Below are 25,309 nucleotides of genomic sequence, written 5' to 3'. Positions count from 1 at the left end.
TAAAGTACAAACAATACATGTTTATCTCTGATTGACAGAACTTTGGATGGTTTTTACTTTATATATTTTAGACTGGCCTGGTCTTTTTTCCTTTAGTTTTCTTTAATAATCAGAAAAAGCAATAAAAGTATTCCATTTCCATATTTTACTCTTATGAAATAGTAAAACAAATTAATATCCTTATTCATCTGACAGAAATCATTACTCATATTTGGCAAAAATAATTTGTCAGGCTGATTTATCATTTTAAGGGGCTCTTGAACACAAATGCTAACTCCTAATGGCACTAACTGTAGTTTGATTTTTAAAATACCTCTCAAGAAGCCATTTTAAAAGATCACTGTTAATGAGTCACTCACAACAATAGCTAACATTTACTAATATACCAAGCACTGTTCAGATGTCTTTTAATATTTACATTTACATTCTTACAACAACACAATGAGGTTACTAGCATTACTCTTTTTAGGAAAGATCAAACTGAGAAAAAGTAACTCATGTAGGGTCACAAAGCTAGTAAGCAACAGAGCTGAGATCCAAACCCAAGCAGTTTGGTTCCAAAGTCCACTCACTTAACCAGTGCACAAAAGTAGCATAGAGATGTGAACCAAGCGTACTACTCTGCCATGTTAATTCTTGATGATCTCAAATTATTATGATCTCAAATTATTATTCTCTTCCAGTTGTACCTCAGTAATGTGAACCATGCTAGCCTTCTCCCATTTCCTTAACGTTTTAGTACTTCAGGCACTTTCATATCCATTCTTATTTAACCCTCACAATGATATATGTCTTTGTATACTCAAACAGTTATGGTTCATCACAAGTTATTTTGAAAAAAGAAACTGGAAAAAACGTAGCAATACCCCAGATTTTAAACTGCTGGATTATTTAGAAAATTCATTATAACTTGGGATCAGGAAAAAACGAGTCAAAAATAATCTTAAAATTTAATCATTTAGGATCAATAGCAGTTGTTTTTCTTTTTTTTTTAATTTTCATCTTAACAGCTTGGTGGCAAGGAGGATAACTCTCCCAAGTAGATGAATGATTAAAAGAGGTTTTTAAGGAAGTGTTAAAATATTGACAACTTATCATTTATTGTCCTGTCATAGCACCTAGTTTTTGAAGGTGGACACAAATTTGCCTAGGTTTTGTGCTTCTACTTACTAATTTAAGACTTTAAGTTTCTTAATCTGAGTCTCGGGTGGCCTCGTGTAAAATGAGGATAATACTTACTTCATAGGGCTGTTGTGAGCCGTAACCAAGATCAATCTGTAAAGCGTTTATTTAGCACAGTGCCCAGGCCAGAGTACAATCAATACGTGGTATCTAGCTATTATTACTTTATCAATGCGTGGCACACGGAAACCTGTCTTTGCTAGATTCAGATCCCTTACTACCCATTAAAAAAAAAAAAATCACCCTAAGTAACACCTAAAGACTGCCCATTCACCTCTCCAAAACCGAGCAGAATGCTTAAGAACAAGTAAGATGGTGACAGAAACTGGATTCGATGGAAGCGCCTTCGCAGCAGCCTAGAACCGGGAAGAAGGGCTCCAACACTTAAGTAATCCTTAACTCCAGGCAGGCGCGCGCGCGCACACGCACACACAGAGTTGCTGAGCAGGGGAAACCACCCCTCCTGTGTGTGCTCAGGTTGGCTCCCACAGCAAGGTAGAGAAAGGCCTGGGCTCTAGAATCTGACAGATGCGGACTTATCCACGTGCTTGCTACCTGTGCTGCCTTAAGCAAATTACTTAAAGTCTCTGAGCCTGGTCTGCAAACCGAGAATAATAATAGTACCTACCTCATAAAGTTGTTCTGAGGCTTAAGTGCGATAGCTCCTGTAAAGCGTTGACGTACAGCAAGAGCTCTGCACACAGGCGGGGCTGTTTTAAGTACACGTGTATCCACATACACAGTCTCAGAGACACATGTCGTTGTTAGGAGATTAGTCACTGGCAATAAGACGTTTTTCTTTTCGCCTAAGCTGCACCCTTATTTGTTTTCCTCGAACAGTAAAATAAATGCCTATCGACTGACATGTCATCTGCGGACCCTAGGGCCCGAAGTCCCCACGGTCCCTCCACCTCTGCGGCTGAGCAAAGGAGCTGAACGCACGCGCAAAAAAAGAAGAAGGACTGAGACTGAGGAAGCGAAGAGAGAACGGCGAACAGCAATGATTCTGCGCATGTTCTAGGCGCAGGGGTTGGGGTAGGAGTTTGCGCATGAGCAGAAGTGTCGGGCAAGCTGGAGAATGGGGGGGTTAGGAGGCGGTATTGACAGCTGTGGAGGCAGCCCGCGTTCCCGGCATGCCCCGGGGCGGCGGGGTTGGCTCTAACGAATTTGAATGAGGAGCCTCAGCGCTTTCGGCGCCATTTTCGAGTGATGCCTGATCTCATCAATCTAGCGGGAGAAACGGGGTAACCTGTCCGAGAGTATAGCGCCACTGGGACTTCGCCGAAAAATCACTAAAAAAATCGCCAAAAATTACTTCGAGCAAAGGGCAATCCGCAGAGCTTCGCCAGGGTTGGCGCAGTCGGTAAGAGCCTGAAGAAGTGGCAGAGCGGGACTCGGGAGGTGGCAGTGGTGGGACCGGCAGGCGGTAGGGGGCTGCAGGGAGTGGGCACTGGGTCCGCCCTCATTTTAATCGCGAAAAAGGCGAGGAGATAGGGTTGGGGGTAATTGGGTGTCTGCAAGTGGGCGGCGGCGGGCGGAATGTGGCGGGAGCGCGGGGCGACGGGGGCGTGGGGGGAGGGGAGTTGTAGTTTGAGCGGGACGCGGACGGGCTGCGGCGGAGCGGCCGCCGCCCAGCGGATCTGTCAGCAGGACCCCCCGCCCGGGGCCGGGGCCGGGGCGCGGCGGGGCTCCGCAGGCCGCGGCTCTTTGACAGGAGGAGTGGGACGAGCGCCCCCTCCCCCACGGCCGAACCGAGCCGTCCTTTATCGCTGTTTTCCCGGCCCGCTGACGTCCGTCTGCTCCTGACAAGAAACTTGAGGTCGGCGGAAAATTGAGAACCCGGAGTAGCGGGTGCCTCCGGTCCGTGGTGGGGACAGTACCCCCCGCGGGACCCAGCCGTGTGTGTTGTCCTTGACGCTAAGGCGTGAGGTGCCCTAGGAATGTGAGTTTCCCCGCGCCGCCCTCCCGCTCCGCGCGCCTTGGTCCCGGCAGGGTAGCGCTGACCGCGTCTGGCTTTTCCAATTTGGGCAGGATGGGGCGGGGGCAGGCTTTTGAGGTTTTAGCGGGCTCCTAGGAAAGATGCTGGACTTTCGCTTTTTGCTCGGGATTTTGGTCATTTGCTCTCACGGTCTTGTCCTTTCTTGGGGGGCGGGGGGGTGTTCTTGGGTGAGATGAAAGACGGGGCTTCGAGCTTGTGATTGCCTTCTCCGAGTCGCACTTTTCTTAGAAGACTTTTTCCTTCTCCAGTCTTTGAAACATGTCGCAAGGAAAAAAGCAATCTGTGAAACTATTGATGTTTTCCTCCCGAAAAGTCTTTTTACCCGGACAACTTAACGGTAATTTTGCAATCCCCACCTTTTCTTGGGAACTCTCTTGACTCTGAAGCAGAGGGAAGAGTGCTGTTATTTGTCTTTCCCTTTGGTGATTTTTTTTTTTAAGCTCATAGTTTCTACCAATTCTTACTCGACAACTCTTCAATGATTTGAGCCAGTTACGGCTTTAAGTAATACTTTATAGATAATGGCCTTTGTAAAAATTCCTTATTAAAGAATATATTGGATCTTGAATCCTTTTCTGCGCTGGAGGCACCACTAGATTAACCCTTTGCTGGTGTGTTTTGCGTGTGGGACGCGCGGCTCTGGGCTGCGAATATGCAGGAGATGGTTTTTGCAGCTACTATTCAATTGTTCGCAAAGAGGAATAACGCTTTCTGGGAACCGCAATCACACACTCTGTAGGACCGCCTGCCTAAAGAGTTTTTCCCCCTGGAATTGATGTAACGATTGATTGATTTCTTACTTCTATAAAGACTGGGGGACCCGCCCTCACTTAGACTCTTTCTCCGAGGAGAATAGGAGAGCGCAATGTGATGTTTTTCAAATTGTGTCTAACGGAGCTCCCAAAACACCGGACTTGTTACCCCCTGATTGGCTGGAAGGAAGCGGGACTGGGGGGTTTGAATGTTGAACACCAGATTACAATTCTGGACTTTCCGAAAAATTATACTTTTAGAAAACCACGGAAATAGTTACGAAACGTTAAGACAGGGAGTTTAAAAAAAAAAACTGGTGTTTAATATTTTTTTTCTTTCATAAAGGACTTTCGAGTGGTTTTGAAATGTATATTAAAAGTAAAACTGAGAGGCAATTTTCGCAAAATTGTTATTCTGCTGGCTGAAATTACAAGACTTTTATATATTTGTCCCTGTTCTCTACTGGTTAAAAACTGAGTGTAGGATTTAGGTTTTTTATTCCTTTGACAGAAATTTTTCATATTAAGCTACATATGTTTGTTAGATGCAGATGACAGGAGAATTGTTTTATTTCGACGAAAAGAAACTTTAATTTTCTTAATTTTAAGAATGAGCTTTTCCACATTTTCCATAAAAAACGGATATATTTTAAAAGCTTTTCACATCTAATTTGAAATATATAGGTTTAGCTAATTAAGCCATTGCAGTGGCCTTAAAACTTTATTTACAAGAAATTTATGTTGCTTAATTTAGACAATACAACAGGTAAGTACGTACAGGTGCGTATATGTGATTTCATACCTTTGATAAATTCGTTATGAAGAAAGATATTGCATACCACAGTGTAGGTGTGTTGTTTTATTTGGTTGGGTTTTCAGTTGATTTTTGTTTAATGTTTCTTGAGACAGCCGTCAATATATTTCTATTTATTACCGAGCTTGTCATTCCATTTAATTGCATCTTGATAAAAGGCGGGTGTGGTTTTCAAAGAAAATCGGTAAACTCACTGATAAACGAGAAAGCTGTAGATGCTTTCTAAAAGATTTTTAATTTAATAAGAATCTATATCCTTTTATGAGTAGTAGTTGAAATTTTGAAACTTATAGTTTGTATTCTCACATTAGGTCAAAGATGCATTGTTAGAAAATATTCAAATGAAAAAGATCCTACGACTTTTATAAATCTCCATAGAGCTGTAAATATGATTTATATTAATAAGTGGAATAGCAGAGTTTATAAATCATACTATTTTGTATTGCCTTCATAACAAGAATTGCAATTACAGAACCTATGTTTATTACCTTTTTTCAAAGCTATTTATTTTGAGAATGTCATAAAAAGTGCTAATTATCCTCTCTATAAAATTTGATTTAATGAAATTGTAGGGGACCCCATTTCTATTTTAAATGTAATTTTACCTACGATACCAGAACTAGTGGGTTTTGCTTTTTTACTGGTTGTTTTGTTTTTTGTGTTTTAATTTTCATTCAGATTATTATGTGACTTGGAGAGTTTTGAGGGTGGGGTGGGGGAAGGCTTTAAATTCCACCAGGCTGGTTAAATTTAACCATATTTTTTTTAGTGCTTTGGTTAATGGGGTTTTTTTGTTTGTTTTTGGGGGTGATGGGTGAAGGATTGTTTTTGTTTAATAAGCCATTTTTAAAAGAAATGAAAGATTCCTTTATTTTAAATACTACACTTAAACATTGAGAACACACTAGCGCCTAAATAAAATCCACAACATTCAAAATATTTTCCCTTTTATGTGATGCTACATAAGAGGAAAATTTTGGTTTTAGATTTGTGGGCATGCAGGTGTGAGTTCCAACAGATATATTTATATTATTATTATGTATAGTATCCATATTTCTCTGCAGAAATTGATAATTCCAAATTATTTTCTATTCTATTGTAAAGCCTAGAAAAGTCATATATTACCACAGGAAAACAGTGGTGGGGAAAGGTGTTGCTACAGTAGCTCAACTCTTTTTAAAGCTGTGTTTACATATTGTGGGGGAGAGGGAACTAGAGAAGGTAAGGTATCAGTCTTCCTGGTAGCATTGATTTTTATGCGTTTGCCCTTTATACTGTTTTTAAAAATCCAAATAAAAGTGCAATTTTAGACTTTGTTTTAATGTTGTTTACTTGTCTTAGTTGTACATTTACGAAATGTAGCCTCAGGTGTTTGTATGTGACACTGCATTTTTTTCTAATCAGATTAATATCACTTTTAACGTTTATCAAGAACGAGAGCTAAGGATGAAAATTTCAAAATAGCTTTTATATTCTGGGTCCCTTGTTTCATCATGCTTTGTGTACTACGTTTTTGTTTGGTTTTCGTTTTGTGGAGACTTACATATATTTTTATTTCTACTTAATTATTGGTATGTAGTAATTATTCAGAATGTCACAAAATACTTCAATCCAGAAATATTAGTCAATTAATTTGGTTTACATAAAGAAAAAAAATGCCCAGAGAGTGTATTAGATATTTCCTGTGCCTAATACATAGCTTTCTCCAATTAAAAAATCAATTAGAGTATAAATTTACACAGTACTTTGAAATTTTATTTTATAAAAATTTGTCTCTTTTATTTTAAAAAATTACTGGCCTAAAATTGGCTCTTGTCTTTTTTTTTCTTTTGTTTAATGAAGCTTAATAATCCCCACATTGATTTCTTTTTAACCCTTTTTTAAAAGAAACAGATTATTGGTCTGATTATAACTAGAAAACACATCTTAGAATTGTCATATTAGAGTATTAGTGTACATGTAGTTTTCTTTTTTTCTTTTAATTCAGCAAACTTAGAAACACTGTGTGCCAGGCAATTAATTATGGCATGTAATTAGGACTCAAACTATGACTTGCTGAAATTTGGTAGCCCCAAATCTCCTAAGATCAAAGGAAATCAGTAATAAACTACCATTTTCTTTCAAATAAGTGTCGAAAATGAGATTAAGCTGTTTTTGCATTTAATTTTTACAAGTGACAGTATTAGAACTTTAAAGTCGTGATTGTCTTAATATTATGAGTAACATCAAATTTAGAATATCACATTACTAATATGTGTTTATATAATTGTCTGATTATTTGCATGTACAAATGACTGTAGAGCCTTCCTATAAATATTACTTTCTGGTAGGGAAATGATTTTCTTTTGCCTTTTTTTTCCCTTGCCTGTCTTAGAGATGCTTTAAATGATCTTTTTAGAAAGACAAATTTAAAATATTGGAATTGATATTAAATATATATAATGAATTTTTATTCTTAATATTTCTTATCAAATTATGAGAAGTTTAATATGCTTTGGTTAATCCTGTCTTATTTCACGAAAGAATCTTTGCACTGGACAGACTTGTGGTGTGTTCTAAGTATAAATAATAAGCTGTATTTTGTAACAGATTTGAGTTTTACTATTGCAAGGTTTTTTACATCATCTTTTTTTAATCGTACACATTTGGTTTAATATTTGTCTTATATCCAAACCTCTTTTGTTTTTTATTATCTAGTACTTTTTGTTTCTCTACTATTTAAAAACTTAACATTTGGCATGGAGTACATAATTTTAAAATCTGTGGTTTTTTAAGTTGATACCTTAATTTTCAGAGTGCTCAAGTATAGAAACCTTTGTCTATATCTTTTGAGGAAGACTATATAGAATGATTTTATTTTTTAAAATGTTATGGTGTTTGGGTTGGTGTTTGTGAGTTATGTATGTGTGTTTTTTGTCATTAAACAATCAAATATTTGGTGGCAGAGTAATAAAGGTTTTTTTGGTTTTCATTTCTTTTCCTAAGCTATTCTTAAAGTGGAAAACTCAGAGCATTATGGTTCATATATAGTACCTTATAAACCTTTGGTAATTTAACAATTTAATATTTTTATGTAGTTGACTGCCACTAAATCATTAAGATTCAGATGAAACAAATGAAAAAGCCACTTATATACATTTGGTTACACCACCTTGACTTGGAAACATTTAAAAAACATTGGCCCAATAGTTATCCATTTATTACTTACAAATATTTTAATTTGTTTAAAAAGTAAATTCTAAATTTTATTCTGTTAGAACTGTAATGTCCAAAAATATTTGGAAATATCAGTATTATTGTTCACTCAGGCATGGCAAAAGATGAAAGTTGAAAATAATGGTAATTTCTGTTATCATTAAAACGTTTGATAATTTGGGGAAAAAGGTAGTTAAAAATTTGTCTCTATCCCTTGAGTAATTTTTAAACTGTGGATTTTATGAGTTTTAGAAGCACAAACTATATTTCTGATATTTTCTTTATGGATTCCCTTTTACCAGTCCTCCTACACCTACCTACATACACGCGCGCGCGCGCGCACACACACACACACACACACACACACACACACACACACACACACACACACACACACACACACACACACACACACACACACACACACACACACACACACACACACACACACACACACACACACACACACACACAGTCATCTACACTGCTTTGAAAATGAATGCCCTAAGGAGAAATGAAAGCAGAAACATATTAATCTGATTTGTTTGAAGAGGCTTCGGATGATAAAGCATATCACAGGTGTTTCTAATCAAGTTATTTCTATTTAAAAAACATTATTTTCAAGTTAGGGTTTCTTTGAACATAGGCAAGATTGGGGTCATTTTGAAGACCTTACCTCTGTGTTCAGGGATCAGCTGTGGAACTGCAGGAGGCGGAAATCTGTTGAGTGTCTTCATGCTATAATACATGACATTTTTATTGCAGGTTTTGACCTTTAGGAGAGAGCCAATTCTGGAGAACAACCTAACTTCTTTGATTGAACACTCACATAATGCATTGGAACATGATAGGAGATTAAGGTATACTAATGAATTTTAAAAGCATATAATTTTATATCTTTGCGATAAAATTGGGCTAGGCACTTGGTAAAGTTAGAACTTTTAAATGAGCTAAAATCAGTAAAGATTTATGAAAAGACAGAAATCATCCTGTGAAAGTGGCCAAGGTTGAGTTCTCTTGCTTATTAAAACTCCACATTTTTTTATATAGTTGATGTTCTCATCATCTTGTATTACGTCCAACTCCAACTGAATTTATTCTAAAAATAAGTACATATAGTGATTATTCTTTTTTCTTCTTAAGGTTGTTATTACAGTGTTATATGTAAAAGAATTAAATAGTGGACTTTTCATCTTATAAAATGGAAGATTTAAATCAAATGAAATTTGATGCTTGGCTGTTTGACAGGTTTAGTGATAGGTAGAGCCTACGAAATTAGATAAGATTAATGAGAATATTTTAAGAGAATTTAAGAGTATTCCAAGTACTGTCCTAACCAAAAGTGGCAATTTGGTTGAAACTGAAAAACCCACTTTCTTAAGCAGAAACTAGTATCTTACTCATAGGTACTCTGAGTAAAATATTTAAATTGTTCATATCAAAAGTTGCAAACTATATAAAAATAAATTGTAGAATGCCAAAACGTCAGTGACTTATTGTTTTTACCTCCAGAATTCCTTATCACAGAACTACTTTTCTAGCATATTTATTTTCTTTGATTTTTATAGCTTTAGTTGAAAATTTCAGATACCTAGCTAATAAATTTTTTGATTGTTTTCTAAATGGTAATCTGGTATAATGAAAATGAACTTATTGAACAGTATTACTAAGTATTACTTGGTTAATTTTTGCATAGTAAAGTATTAATCACATGGTGAAGTATTAACCATAATATATTTTTTTAAAATACTATTTGCTAAATAAAATGAGGTTTACTAAAATATAACATACTACAGTTTTTTCTTTAAATTTTTTTTCACCTAAAAATATTGACTCTATATACTTAAGATATAGGAAGTCAGAAAGGTTTGTTTTCATGAGAAAAGTGTAATTTAGTCTTAAGAGTGTAGTGTAATTATCATGGTCATAGAACTGCTTTTGTCTTTAAATAATGTTAAAATGTTTTTAAAGCAGATTCTCAGATGTATGTTTAAGAATGTTTGAACATTAAGATCTTTTCAAAATACTAAAAAACTAACATTAGATATTTCTGTATTATTAGATGTTAGATGATAGATAATCCAGGAATGTGAATCCATTAACAGTTAAGGTTAAATAAGATGTTAAAATTTAGTAGAAATCAGTTTAATATAAGGGTGAAGTTCAGGTGTTGGTGTTATTATATTCTAAGGTGGTTGTTGGAGATAAATACAAGGTATAGACTGTCCTCATAACTTTGATTTGAGAGTGTTATAAAAAAGCAGCTCAGTTTGAATAGGATGAAAATGAATACAGTTTTTTCCTAACTTAACCAGTGTTTTCCAGGTTAGAGAACATTAAGATGAAAAGTGAAAAATATGGTTTCTGAGTGTTTGAAAAAAAATCCACGTTCAGTTTATCACTTTCAATCCAGATATCTTTACACACAGACTTAATGAGTTAAATGGGGGAAGAGAGACAGCTTTTGAGTTTATATTGTAGATAAAGACATAAATCCACAGAGTTGTTCCTAATTTAGAGAGTTTATGATTAGTGATCTTTGAAGTTGTCAAAACTTACTGTTTGGGCACAAATATTTAGCATCATAAAATTATCCTCTCTTTAGCTATATACTGGCCTATAAACTTCCAAATATTTAGCTTAGTAAATAATTTAACATCTAAAAGAATCAATGCAGATATTTATTAACAGTTTTCTTGTATTTGGTCAGTTCTTACAGGGTGAGAAACTTTAACCTAATTAGTAGTAGCTGTTATTTTAGAAGAGAGGTTAATAAGGGCTTTTACTGCTATGTGTGATTGGCTATCCTTTAACTACCCTTAAAGGACATTTTGTAAGGATTTTAGCTGTTTTAAATTTGCAAACCTGATTATCTATATCTAACTAAGCTTTGATATGTAGTTCAATATGTCAGAATTTGGGGGAAAGGATTTATTGTGTTATCTTTTTTTTCAGTGATAGATTTATATCTTATTTATGCAAGATTTATATTTTTGTTTAAATGCATTTTCAGGGTTAAATAACATTAATTTTCAGGAAAAATTCTTAATTGTTCCTAAAATACAGTTATACTGCCAGTGTTCCTGTTTGATTGAAATAGTTATCCTTAGTGGGGAAAGAATATTTGGATAAACTAGAATAGAGGTAATTTAACATATCTACGTATGAAGAGACTTGAAATTATTCATTATTTGTCATTGATATATAATGCTAGTTTATAAGGACAATTTACATTTTAAGGAATTTGTCAGCTCTAACAACTTTCTTTAGTAGAGGTGTTATAGTGTCACTGAGAATTCATTAAAGAGTAGATACAATTAACTTTCTTAAATTTTTTTCAAATGTTTGTTTGAAGCAGTTATGTATGTGTATTTTATGTGTTTTTTCTTGACTAGCAAATCTTTAATCTATTTCTGTTTTTCTTCAAATAAAATCAAATGCATCAGAATTGTATTTTCTAATAAACATTTTCAAAAGGCAATATTTAATTAATGTAAGGATTTAAATTTTTTATTAAATATCATTTTGAAGTAGAATTTCAGTTCTCATCACCACAAACCACACTTTTGATATTTCATTAACATATATGATTTGACTTAGTTTTACTTTCCTATTTTCATGGTTAGTCACTTTGAAGAGAAACAAACATGCAGCATGTTTCAAATGTAGTTGCTGAGACATTAATCTGCTGGTTAATAGCTTATTAATTTATTACTGTTTCCAAATGTCTTAATTTTTAAAAATCCATCTTTGATATTTGCTGTTAGTCTTTCTTATTGTATAGCTTTCATACTAAATAAATATATTTAGTAATTTTGTTGCCCTGTGATCCTCAGAATTATCTTTTATCTTTAATATTAGCGTTATTTAAAGTACTTATTCAATTTTGATAAAAATATTGAGTTTTTTCTTTTTTTTTTTTACAAAATATTTGAATTTTAAAGATTACTACATTTTATACTTTTATTTTAATAAGTCTCAAACCTAGCCTTCTTTGACTGGATATTATTTAAACTTATCAGTCAATTCTAACATTTTAAAAAATAATTCATAAATGTCCTAATTTTCCTGACTTTTTAAATATTTTTTCAGAATCAAAAATCGCTTAAGGTATTAAAAGATAAGAATTGCATTTAAATTTAAAGTTAGGAATCAATAAATAGCATCACATTTAAATTGAAAGAAAGTTTGACAGAACATATATTTCTATATCTGTTACTTATCAATTGATATTATGTACTTACTAAGTTTTCAGCTTTGTATTACGCATTTAAAGTAGATCAATTACATGTGGAAATTTTTTTTTAATAGTTGGAAGTATTGTAAAAACTTTATGGGCTAAAATCTTATTTCTTTGCTAAGAGTGTCTCATGTCAAACATATGGTGGTGATTAGATACATGGAACCTGGGAGCCTGGAGCTTTTTATAAGCAAAATATAATTTCATTTCTTGATGAAAGTTTAGATACTTATTTTCCAGGAGAATAGCTAGGGAAGATATATTCTTTATGAATTCACACTGAACCTGGTTAAAACTCTTCTGAGAATTTCAACAATTGAGCGGTTAAGTCTAAACTAGGAGCTGAAGATCATAACATGTCATTAATTTTTTTCCTTAGATGCATTATAGATTCCCTTTCTAATCAAAACATCAATTTTATCTTTTCTTCTCTCTTCATCCCACTTTTTAAAGAAAAAATTCCTTCTTAAATAATTTTATCATGTAGTGATGTAAGCAGACTGGCTAGGTAGGTGGAACTGAACCATTTTTTCCTCTGTGTGTTAGCTGCATATGCTTTTCTCTGCCTGCTGCTTCAGCAGCAGCAGCAGCAGCAACAGTGAATAAACAAGTATCACCACAGCCCTTGTTCTTGTCTCTTACAGCTGGGAGCAGGGGCTGGGAGATTGCTGCTGCTTGTCAGCTGTTGTACAGAATAGCATCGAAATGCAATAATGGTGGCCAAAGGAGCCTGAACCCACCGGCTTTTACAGACCAGGTGGGAAGGGCCCAACTGTCAGTGTAACCCATATATATTATAATGAATACATTGTTTGACAAAAAGGTATTTTTTTCCTCAAAGCAGCATAAAGAGAACAGTAGATGCTTATAGTTCTTAGACTCTTCTTATTTTTTAGTATTTACTCTCTGGTTTTACTTCATTTAATTTTTATTCAGTTAATTCTATCTGTTTGAATGGAAAACTGTCTTGCTTCTGGAAATATGTATGGTATGTTTCATTTTTTCACTTTTAAGCTGGTAGACTGGAAAAAATTATTAATAATTAGTTGCTGATAACACAAATTAGGTGATATATTGAGGAAAGAAAAGTTGACTGTGGCCACACAGGAGTGTTTCTTTCACTTTTGGGCCATATTCTGAGCCCATATTTTCTTTGTTTTATAGCCTAGTCTAAACAAGGCCAAATTCTTGTTGATTTCACTATAGCTAAAAAGAACAATACCCTATACTACTTAGTGCTGTATTATAACTAAAGACAAAGCAGACTGCAGGTAGAAACTCTTAAGTCTACTTTTTCTCACTACTAAAATAATGTCTTGTATCTGAACTTTATATCTGGAATGTTCAGATTATTCTAAATCTTTTGGAAATAAGACTTGGTAATTTCAAATAATATAGAAGAGTGTTTTTGATTTTTATGATTTGAATTTGCACAGATTTGCATAACCTAAATATCTGTACATTTTTCTCTTTTGTATTAAATAATTCTAATAGGTTGTAGTTATAGGGAAGTGAATATTGGATTTCTATTAAAGTTCTGATTTCGTTTGTAGCATTGTTGGTGGAAAACTACAAATGACATTTTATTTTAGTGTATAAACCTAATGTCCCAATTTAAAGTCTGACATTTGCAATAGCATTCTTTTAGAAAAATAACCATAGATTTTCCCGTGGTCAGTTTCATTAAAATCACAACTAATCACTTCCACTCTTAATGTTTTCCCTTACCAATCACAGTAAACTTAGAATATTAGTTCCCTGCTAATATTGCAAAAAAATGCTTTTTTGTAGTATGTGCTTAGCTATCTGAAATAATAAATGAGCCCACAACCTGATTTAACATTGTGAAGTCAAACGTATTAATCATAAATTGAGATTACTTTCTTTTTGCTAATACTAGAGTGTTTTCTTTAATATGTTGATGTAATTTAACAGATAACATATTAATTACTGTTTCCTACCCTTAACCAAAAAGTGAGTTATGTAATTCTGTGTATGGAAAATACCTTGTTTTTGCTACTAATTACTGTGTAAAGTGTCTATGGACCACCTGTACCGGAATAACCTAGAAGAAAGCATTTTTCCAGACCCGCTGAATCAGAATCTCTGGAGCTGGGGCTCAGGAATTTGTGTTTTTTACAAGCCCTGACTTTTTTGAGAAGTACCACATGTGAGAAGCACTGCCCAAAAGGAAATGGGAGAGGATTCTTCACACCAATAAAGCATTTACATTTTCTGCTTTTTTTTCCTCTTTGGTCATCAAAGATTTAAGCTCAATAACTAATTATGAATCTTATAATTTCTGTCACAGTAGTTCTAGATTAAGTCTTGGTACTGCCTCAATCATACGAGGAAAATCTATGTTATGAAAGCTTTATTTTTGTGCAAGTACTTTGGGCCAAATTTTAGTCTATTCTGTTTGTTTGGAACATTTAGTATACCTTGGTTGGTATACTACACTTGATGAAAACAGAAGGAATTGATCACTTAAGAATTTTTTAAATTTTCATTTAGATAATAGCTATTTTTTCTTAAATGTACTTCCAGGTTCTGGAGAAAATACAGAAAGGGGAAGTTTTCATGTGCTGCTGTGGGACCATTTGGCAATATCCTAGTAAAGTTGAAGATGTACATAGGCTTGAACCCAACAATTCCATTCCTAGATGTTCTAGATAAATGTGTGAAAAATAAAAACTTGTTTATTTTTTACTTTTATATTTCATATTTATATTTTACTTTTAATAGGAAAAAAACAATGTAAATGTTAAGCAACAGGAGAAAGGCAAATTGTGACGTAGTCATATGATGAACTATTTATTATACTGCTATTAAAGTGTGAGCTATGTCTATCATCATAGATGAATGTCTTCAGCAAAAAAAAGTTGCAAAAGGTTATACACAGTATGATAACATTTATATAAAAGATATGTGGTATAATAACATTTATATAAAGCTTGAAAGCAATGATGTACATTGTTTTAAATACTTGAATTTGTAGTAATGGTGTAAAAGCATACATAGGAAATAAATACCAAATTCAGGATTATGATTGTATCTTAGGAGAGGGGGGAATGGGATCAGGGTAGAGTACAAAAGGGACTCAACTATATGTTTACTCTTTTTTCTTAAAAAATATAAATAAAGCAAAGTAAGCATGGCAGAATAATAGAATTCAATACAGCTGGATTGGAGGCCCAGGGGTGGGATATGGGGATTCATTTTGATAGTCTCTTGATTTTTTTCCTGCGGATTTTAAATGTTTATTTTTTCAAATAAATGAAAAAAATGTGCTGTCCTTTTTTTGGTGAAGATATTCTACAATAAGATGTACACTTGGAATGCTCCATTAAGAGCATGGATGGGTGTATTCCATTCTTTCTATTCTATGTCTTATAGTAAGTGCTTAACCATTAGTTGGTGTAAAAACTACAACTTATAATGATGGCCCACAGAAATCAAACATTCTGACCAACTTAAGTTACTAGGATATTTATTTAAAAATTTTTTTATTTTTAAAGATGAGCTATAATGTTCCCTTCCTTTGCATACTGGCTTTTAATCCTTCCTACTCTTGTAAGTAAAGGACAACCATGGAAACAATTTCTCTTTTCTTATCACTACTCTTTCATTTGCTCTTTAATTCAGGTAATTTCACAACTATATTTTCTTTTGTTTTGGTCATAGATTATAGCATATTGTTTTCAGAGATTTCTTTATGCATTTTAAAGAAATGCTCCAACTTAAGCTTTGTATTTATACTGTATTACAATAGAATTCTTAGAATTGGGCAATATATGGCTTTTTAGATTTTGCAGTAGTATACATGTTGTATGTATTACATATACAGAAAAACAGATTGGTCAGTATTGAGGTATGATCTTGAATTTATCTTAAAATATCTGCCATTGTGTGATGTCCCCTAGAAGTTCAGTGTGCTCCAAGTTAGGCATTTAAGTATGAGTTTTAGTTACACTTAACATATTTGACTTTTAAATTTCGAGAAGGTAATAGTAATAGAAAAATGAATTTAAAAAACTAGTGATAATACTCTGGACTGAAATATATATATGCTGCTGCTGGGTGTTAATAATCTGTTCTGTGCTGTATAAGGATCAGAAGAGTGATTGTCAACCTCAGTTGAAGATTTTCTAATTTATATAATGGGTTCAAATTTTTAAAGTCTTCACTCTTATCTTTTTCCTAGGTTTAATAATGATAAAATGAAGACTATAATAAAACAGCCCCCTACTTAGCCCAGCAATTCTTACCTTGTAAGTATTAACTCACTGTCCCCCTACCATTGCCATAAAAAGTTACTATTTGGTGTCATGCTTTGCTATATTTCGCAATTTGTTTTCTACCATCCTAGAATAACAACTTTCTAACCTCCCCTTCCCCCCTACACGTTAAAGTTTGGTATTAATTTAATCCAATTTAGAGCAAGAATAATGCCATTGCCTTGGGTAAGTTTTCTATTTTGGAAATTATTTACAGCCAGACCCTATCATCTCTAAATCTGAGAATCACAAATTTAAGCCCTTTTCCTTCAAAAGAATTTACAAATAAGTAATGGTCTTTTTTTATCATTATTATTCAGGTTTATTGACAGTTATTTTATGGTTTTATAAATTAGAAGTATCCTCTCCACTTGAGAAATAGTTTTTTCATTTATTTGTTTTTACATTTCATTAGATTACACTTCAGACTTCTTTGTGAGGTGCTTAAAATTTAGCTGTTAAACTTCAGGAGGGAGAAACATAGGAAGGCAGTCCCCTTTCCTTCTTTGTATGTATACCCATGCACACCTCTTTCTTAGAATAAGAAACATTTTTATCATGATTCATTTAACTTTTGAGAAACTTGTAAATTCTAAGGGAATAATTCTAACAAGTTAGCTGAAATTTTCGTATATCATATCCCTAGAAAAACTCTCAAATCAAAGTCATGGTAAATGCATAAAATACTTATTTCCCTAAAAGTATTTGAGACCCTAAAATCAATTACCAAAAAGATTAATTTTCGTCTATTCCTTGAGCTAAATGGACATCTCTAAATAAAAGAACTCGAGGGCAACTGTTTCTGTTCTTGATGTTGAGGGATGGCCCTGTTTAAATGAAAACTTAGTGCTTCAGATGCTTCTCTTACATTATCTCATACAATTACATTAGTGACCCAGTAAGTAATGTGTATATGTCGAGGAGTGACCTTATGATCATAGAACATCAGCCATTGAACAATAAGTAGTTTTTAGGGCAGAAATCAATTAAATATTGAAAACTTTTAACAATGAGCCAGTTTGAAGAGTAGTAGCCAAATGCTACAGGTCACTTCTTTTTCTGACTTTTTCCCTTTATATTTTTGTCTCTAGAAAACTAGAATGGAAACATTTGCAAATCCCCAAAGAATCCTATATAATCCAGGCTTGGGTTTCTTAATTGGTCCCTTGAAAGCTAGCTCAGCTTTTTTTCAACTTAACTCTTAGAAAAAAATCTTTTCGATTGGTATTACACTCGTACTGCAGACTGGAGGACAGTCCACTTTTCAAAAAGAAATAGGTATCATTTAACCTCTAACAGATTTATAAGCACAGATAACGTCACATTCTTAACCTTATTTCATCTCCTTTATAAATTTCTAAGCAAACAGCCTTTCTTGGATACTCTCCAGCCTCTTTTAAACATAGGTCATTTGGTGTATTTCATAGTTGGAATGCTTTCTGTTGTCCATTCTAGGTAGTGTGCCTGGAGTTTCCTTTAATCTTAGATACTTAAAATGGTGATGTTTCCAATTAAATAATACTCAGAAAAATAGGTACATAGTAACAGTAATCAGTGATTCTGTATGATTTTGTGTGTATCCCCTCTTCTCTCATTTTTTAATGTTTGTTTAATGCCATTCGTTCTTTAAGATAGGGATTTTTTTCTAAAGTTATTTACTTGTGGAATGTGGATGTTCCAGAAGTTGTGGAATATTGGTGTTCCCTATATTTGATGCTGTCAAAATTAAATAACAGCAGTGTTTTGGCGTTCATTTTTACAAATTGAATAAAGAGACAAAATATTTTTCAAGTTTGTTTTTCAATTTAAAGCCCTTAAACTTTTGTTGCTTAACATAAAACATTCAGAAATAGTCATATTTTTTTCCTCTTTTCCCACTTTTTCTTTTTTAAGCTATGTTTTGATTTTTCACATTGCATTTTTGGATACATACACTTAAATTACATATTTCTGTTATGTGAATTTAAAATAACTAAATATATCATTTGGTACTAAATAAAATAACATCTTTAGGTGCATTGTCAGCAGTTAAGATCATTGCTTCTAAAAAAAATCTGCAACAACAAAAATCTTAAGACATTGACTTTATAAGTAGAAAACAGAAGATAAAACAGAAAATTCACCATTCAATGCTGTCAGTGTTGGTAGTCCTGTAAACAGAAGTGATGGAGACACATTACTTTGTAATTCAGGAGACTTATTAAATTTGCTTGCTATAAAGAGCTAGGCTAGTAAAAAGAAATGACAAAAACTATTTCTCATGTTGAACTGATTATCAAGGTAAATTTTAGAAATGTTATCAAGTTAGCAATAGAATAGCAATGGCATATCATCATACCATTCTAGAAAATATTGTCAGTTCTTGAATTATAAATAGTGTAAACGTAGGACTGACTGAAAGTACTGAAAATAAAATCAGAATGTTGTAGTCAGTAGGGTAGTAAGTAATCGATATAGCAAATGATAAAAAATCTGTTTTCAATAAAAATATAAAGCTTTTGGTACGAATCACTAGATATAGCTGAAAATTCTCCTACTTTTAATTTATTTGTGATGGAAATTTACTCTTGTATAAATTGCTGTCTACCTGTGCCACTCATGTGGAAATTTTAATTATCTTGAATAATTTCATAATGTGAATGTTTCTGGGAGAAAGATTTGTGCCAAAATAGAAAAAAATAAATTGTTCTTTTGGTACTTGGATTGGTAGTAAAGGGTGTTATAATGCAAAGCAGAGAAATTTATAAGGGTGCTAGGTACTGTCAGCATTTGGTGGTAAAGAAGGCTTTGCAAACTTTCTGATATGATCACTTGATACTAATTTAGTAAATATATCAAATCTAGGCTCTTAAAGCTATATATTCTATAATTTATGAACTTAGAGCAGGGTCATAATATGCTACAGCCGTTTTTTAGACATTGTTAAAATAACTGCTATTTTTGAGAATTAGACAATGTTTAATCAAACACCAGGTGTTCCTGTCCTCAAAGTCTTATGTATTTGGCATAAATGTGTTTAACAGAATGATCGAGTTAAATTTGAGCCTTTATGTTTAAGGCAAGGCTGTGTTTCTGCTCCCAACAAAATTGTAGCCCTAAAATTTGAATTTTAGTGCCAAAATTATAGAAAGGGGGTGGATTCATTGTTTTCCCACCCTGAACAACTTCTCAGTTCAAGATGAATGATTCAAAGAATAATAGAGAATTTCTTGTTTATGAGGTTACTTTGGGTGTTTTCCTAGGAAAATGAAAACAAGGCAGAGTTAGTGCAGGCCTTGATTTCAATAAAAAATAAACATACAAATATAGTGAACTCTGGTGTAATAGGGATTTCAAGTTCTAGCCGTAAAGACAATAGGTGACATCCCCAGACTGTTCTGTGCAGTCTTGCCCTTTGCCACTACCTGTTTGTCTGAAATTTGAATTTTCATCATTATCTCCATGTAAAAACAGGAATAAATTGAATGCAGAATTGAAATAAATATATGTCCAGTTGTCAGCAATCACCCTTGACTTTTTGCCTAGACTGTCAGTTTCACTCTTCCTGTTATAGCCAATAAATAAATTTATTAAAATTTTTTTTATTTGTTTTCTTTAATTTGGCTCTTCAAGTTGTTTCTTTTTGCTCATGGTATTTGGTGCCCTATAGTCAGAACTTAAAATTGGCAATTTGTCCTCCAAATCCTTAACAAGACAGCTTAGTAAAATACACTGAGTTTTTCTAAAAGTCAATTATTAAATTGATCTGTATTCATTTTATTGTAGCCTCAGAATATTAGAATTAGAACCATAATAAATAAACTTTTCCATAATGTTATAAATTACATTTATGTCAGTAGTAATTGATAGAAAATAAAATTCTCAGAAGAGAGCAGGTGTAAGTTTAGTATATAACTTCATCCTTTGGCCCTAGGTGTATCTTCTACAATGGTTTTTATGTCTTTTTCTTTAGGCTAAACATAGTCAAGTCCTTCCACTGATTCTCATAGTATGAATTCTAGACCATTAGTATACTTGATATTCCACTTTGGATCTGCTACATTTTGTCAGTATTCCTTTTACAACATTGTATATAGAACTGAACCCAATATACTCAATGTGGTTTGAGGTACAAAATACAGTGCATCTTTTATGAATAAGATACTTCTGTTAATGCAGCCTGATTCTACTAACTTTCTCTTTGTCATCAACACTGTTGGTTCATGTTGAATTTCAGTCCACTGAAACCCTAAATTTGTCAGAAGTGTGTTTCAAATCCTACTGTAAATTTAGATTCAGCAGGCATTTATTGAATGCCTATTCACTACTAGATGCACTTATTAAAGTTTAAGATTGTACAGACAATCTTAACAGGGCTATGATGAAGGCATGAATAGGCCCATTTTACAAAGAGGAAACTGAGGCTTCATGTACTAAAATAACTTAACCAAGATAAGGATTCATAAGGAACAGAGCCAGGATTCCATCTTGGGTCTTCTGGCTTCAAATTCACTGTTCTACATGATTGCTGCCTCAATAAATTATTTCTTTTGCTTATTATATTGATAAAGTTAGAAATGCAGACATTGACCAGTGAATTCTTTTTTACTTAGGATGATTTTAGAGCTTAGGAGACATGCCTAGGATTTTTTTAATGTCTTTGTTAAATGCAATAAAAACAAGATGACCTGAAATTAGAGAAGTGTAGGATAGTAAATATGCCTAAACAAAAATGTTAATGGAAACAAAATTAGAGTTGTAAATCATTTATAAGGAGGTGAGGGGAAAAATCATTAATTTATGTAAAATTTGTGTCATTTATATTGTATATTAAAAATTTTATTAAATCTGTTACCTAATATAAAAAGAAAACTAATTTAAGGTATTTAAAGATTCCCATTTACTCGGATTCATGTTCAAGTTGACTTCTTAAGCAAGACATTCACTTATTTTGTCTCACCTGTCAATGAGTATTTTTTTCTTAGAAGATCATAAGAATGAGAAGTTTGATGTATATCAAAAGCCAGTAGAGATCATTAAGAGCCCACAGGACAGAATATAAACCACCAGATTTGGAAATAAGACTATTGTATAAAGATAAAGAACAAGAACTGAATGGTTCTGTTTTCTGATTTTTTTTTTTTAATAGCTCTGTTTTTTTGGTTCTGCATCTGGCCATTAGGGTTCTTTCCATATCTAGTTAGGGAAAATGGCTTTTCTCTTAGCCAGCAACCTTGGAAGCAGAGATTGAAGGGATGGAGGCACTATGGTGTTTCCAGTGGACTGAGATATAAGAGTTGAGAAATGGCCTGGGCCATACCAGGAGGCATTGCCACATTTGAATGGAGGACAGGTATGAAATAATGGAACCAATTATCTGCTCAACACAGTACTTAATACTGAGAATAATTGTCTATATTCAAAGGTTCTTAGGAATGGACAGTTTAATATCAGCTAGAAAGGTTATCCACTGGAGAAGATAGACTTTAATTGTCCTTAAAACTAGGGATAAAAGGAAAGGAGATTAGCCTCCAGCAGTAGCTTCAGTGAAGATTCAGAGATCAGGTAGAAATATACAGCTTAGGGGAGGAAAGAACTGGAAAACAATTTATTATAAGCATCTCAGTTCTTCCAGGAGCCTTGAAGAATCCCTCAGTGGGAGAGGATAATCACTATACTAAAATGATGAGTAATTTTTTTTGTGTGTGAGGAAGATTGGCCCTGAGCTAACATCTGTTGCCAATCTTCCTCTTTTTGCTTGAGGAAGCTTGTCCCTGAGCTAACATCTGTGCCAGCGTTCCTCTATTTTCTGTATGTGAGATGCTGCGACAGCATGACTTGATGAACGGGGATCTGAACCCGCGAACCCCAGGCCACTGAAGCGGAGCACGCGAATCCAACCACTACACCACCAGTCCACCCCATGAGTAATTTTTTGTTCCACTTGCTACTTATGTGGTGGCCATAGTAGCATCACTGCTTGATCAATCTTTTCTCCACTCATAGATACTTCATATGCTTCTCTAGCTTATAGGGACCCTTTTTTCCAAAATATATAACCACTATACTTCTAACACACTAATAAAATTAATAATAATAATATCTAGTTCCTGTTAAAATTCCTGATTATTTCCAAAAGGTCCTCATACTGCATTTGGTTGTCACGTCTTTTAAAAGAGACCTTTTCCTTGCAATGGTAGAGTGTTTTCATTGGAGAGAAGTAGGAAATACTGGATAGGTCCTGATTATACAGACCTTGATATTAGGGCAGAGAAGTAGAGACTCTACTTAGGAAACCACAAATATATTCTTGAATGTATGAATATTAGGAAGTTTTATTAATTGACTAAAGATAGGAAGTCCAGCTGAAATGCAATTTTAGGTATAAGGTATTTAGACCTAGTTTTAAGGTATGAAATTAAGAATGGCAAAAAAATTGATAAACTGAGATCTCAAAGAATCAGTTGGTTTTATTGACTAACTGAATACAAAGAATGATTGACAAGGATGAAAACCGAGTGTAAAGAGAGAATAGCAAAGGATAAGTATCCATAATTTAAGTGCAAAAGAAGAATGTATCTAAGAAGAAAAAACATGTTAAGATAAATAGCATATTTATTTATGTTCTAATCAAACCTTTTGTATTACATTTCTTAGCTGATATGGTATATTTGTAACTTATTCATATCTAGAAAGTAGAGAAAGGTCATCAAAAATTAACTCAAAAAATATAAATGTTTAGCTTCTAAGTAGTTTAACTTTGTATATAAGGAAACTATTGTTAGGGAATCTAATAATAAAATAACATATTTTGGGAGCTTATATATATAGCCTGACTTTCCTGGAATAAACTTAGTTGAAATCCACTTGACACACAGTTTCTAAGTAATCATTCATTCGTTAATTTCTCCATCAGAAAAACTCCAGGGAGTGTAGAAACGGTACTTTATAGTCACTTAAACTCAAAAACTAGGTTTTTGGATGATAAAACAGGTTTTTGGATTATATCTGAATATTATTTTATCGCATGCCTGTTTGCAACACTGATTTTAGATGTATCTTCTCTAGTTAATATAATTTTTTTGTTTTCAAGCATTTGTATCCAAAAACCAGTAAGTAAAAGAAAAGCAAATTTTAATCTATTGTCTGAATTTTATATATTTGGACATTTCATAAAACTTTCAATTTCTTAATAAAGTAATGAAAAAATTACCATGTTTAGTGAAATTGTCATGCAGTTTGGTTAGACCCCATAATTTAAGCCTTTGCTTAATGATAGTAAAGAAGGACTAATTTTAAATTTTTTCCAGGTATAATATCAACATATCATACCACTCATGTAATATTCCACTGTCCTGAGCAAGAACAGTCATTCTGTGGTGGTCAGCTCCTTAGAGGCTTGTATGCAGAATTTGAACCATCCTTGAAGAAAGTAATTGCTATTATAAATTGTGTTGATTTCAGATTAAAAGTAAAATTAAGTTATTTGAAAAATCTAAAGTAACGTAGTGACACATAAAGGATGTGTCTAAATAACAAAGCAGCAGCAATATTTTCATGCCATATATTAGCATCTGAATATCCCTATCATGTGACAGTGGAAAGAGTCTATAGATTCAAAGAAATGTTGAGTTTAAAATAACCCCTTCTTGAAGGCATAAAACCTACTTTGGCAGCCCCAAAGTAGAAGATCATTATAAGTGAGAAGGAAAAAATCAAAGCTTACCAGACTAGGAGATTGTTGTTGCTGTTGAACACAGGTAAAGAGAGATGTACCTTCTCCCTCTGGCTGAAATTGCTCCACTGTAATCTTTTGATTTATTAATACATTTAAATCAAGAATTTTCATAGTTTTCTGGAGTGTGGAAATAAATTTTTTCTAATAGTTTAAATTTATCAGGCTTTCAAACAGAAAGCAGTTATTTTTTATCTCAGTTAAAAGTAGGAAAAAAATCTTCCCCTAAGGTGTTTATTAAAACATTAGTGATAAAATTGCAGTATTGTCATAGAAAGTAATAATCTTTAAGAGAAGAAATTCAGGTGAGAGAAATTATAGCATGTTTGCTGAGAGGAATGATCCAATAGAGAGGAAAATTAAAGATACAGAGGAGAGTGCTAGAGGAATATCCTTAAGTAAGCAAGAGAGGATAAAATCTAGTATACAAGGGAAGAGATTGGTCTTATGAACAGTAATTGTTCATAATACAGAGAAGGAAGAGTTACATGGGCACAGGTACATGAGGGTAGATAGATGAGGTGGGAGTTGGAGAAAATCTCTGCTGATAGCTTTGTTTTCTGAGTGAAAGTGAGGATGAAAGGGGAGATATTGAAAGTTTGAAAGGAGAGAAGAGATACCTATCTGATGTTTTTCTAAAAGGATGAGAGAATGAATGGACCAAGGTTGCCAGACAGCTCTTGAACCAATTTCAGGTATAAGAGATTTATAGAGTAAAATTATTTCTGTTCACACATGACATGATCCTATATGTAGAAAACTGTTGATTCCACACACACAAAAAATCCCTGTTAATAACTAATAAGCAAATTCAGCAAAGTTGCAGGATTCAAAATCAACACTCAAAAATAGTTGCATCTAGGCGCTAACATGCACAATCCAAAAAGGAAATTAAGAAAATTCCATTTACGGTAGCATCAAAAAGAATAAAATGCTGAGGAATAAAATTAACCAAGATGATGAGAGACTTATACACTGCAAACTACAAAATATTGCTAAAAGAAGTTAAAGATGACACAAATAAATGGAAAGACATCCCTTGTTCATGTATCGGGAGTCTTAATATTGTTAAGATCACAATACTACCCAAAGTGATCTACAGATTCAATGCAATCGCTATCAGAATTCCAGTGACA

At 33.5% G+C, this 25,309-nt stretch overlaps 1 protein-coding gene and 1 long non-coding RNA gene across 9 annotated transcripts in view; one reads left to right on the top strand and one right to left on the bottom strand.

The window, feature by feature from the left end:
- Positions 1–2,132, bottom strand: part of LOC106802352 (uncharacterized) — a 40,876-nt gene extending 38,744 nt beyond the window's left edge. For both annotated transcript variants that reach the window (XR_001391593.2, XR_015553430.1), the window contains exon 1: positions 1,811–2,132. This is a non-coding gene — a long non-coding RNA (uncharacterized LOC106802352). The remainder of the gene's footprint in view (positions 1–1,810) is intronic.
- The window catches only part of LOC106802351 (uncharacterized), a 119,284-nt gene that overhangs the window by 40,885 nt on the left and 53,090 nt on the right, over positions 1–25,309 (top strand). For 4 of the 7 annotated variants that reach the window (XR_015553428.1, XM_087436089.1, XM_087436088.1 and 1 more), the window contains exons 1-3: positions 2,168–2,545; positions 8,708–8,802; positions 16,387–16,453. The gene's annotated coding sequence lies outside the window, so the exon portion shown is untranslated. Of the gene's footprint in view, positions 1–2,167; positions 2,546–8,707; positions 8,803–16,386; positions 16,454–25,309 lie in introns of those variants that run through there. The other 3 variants (XR_015553429.1, XM_087436090.1, XM_087436091.1) reach the window with 3 other exon arrangements.

This window comes from Ceratotherium simum, chromosome 10 (genome assembly GCF_057802395.1).
Source record: "Ceratotherium simum simum isolate JZ-2026a chromosome 10, ASM5780239v1, whole genome shotgun sequence".
In the NCBI taxonomy this organism is placed as follows: domain Eukaryota; kingdom Metazoa; phylum Chordata; class Mammalia; order Perissodactyla; family Rhinocerotidae; genus Ceratotherium; species Ceratotherium simum.
Note: the sequence above shows the minus strand (reverse complement) of the source record. Positions and strands in the feature narration are given on the sequence as shown.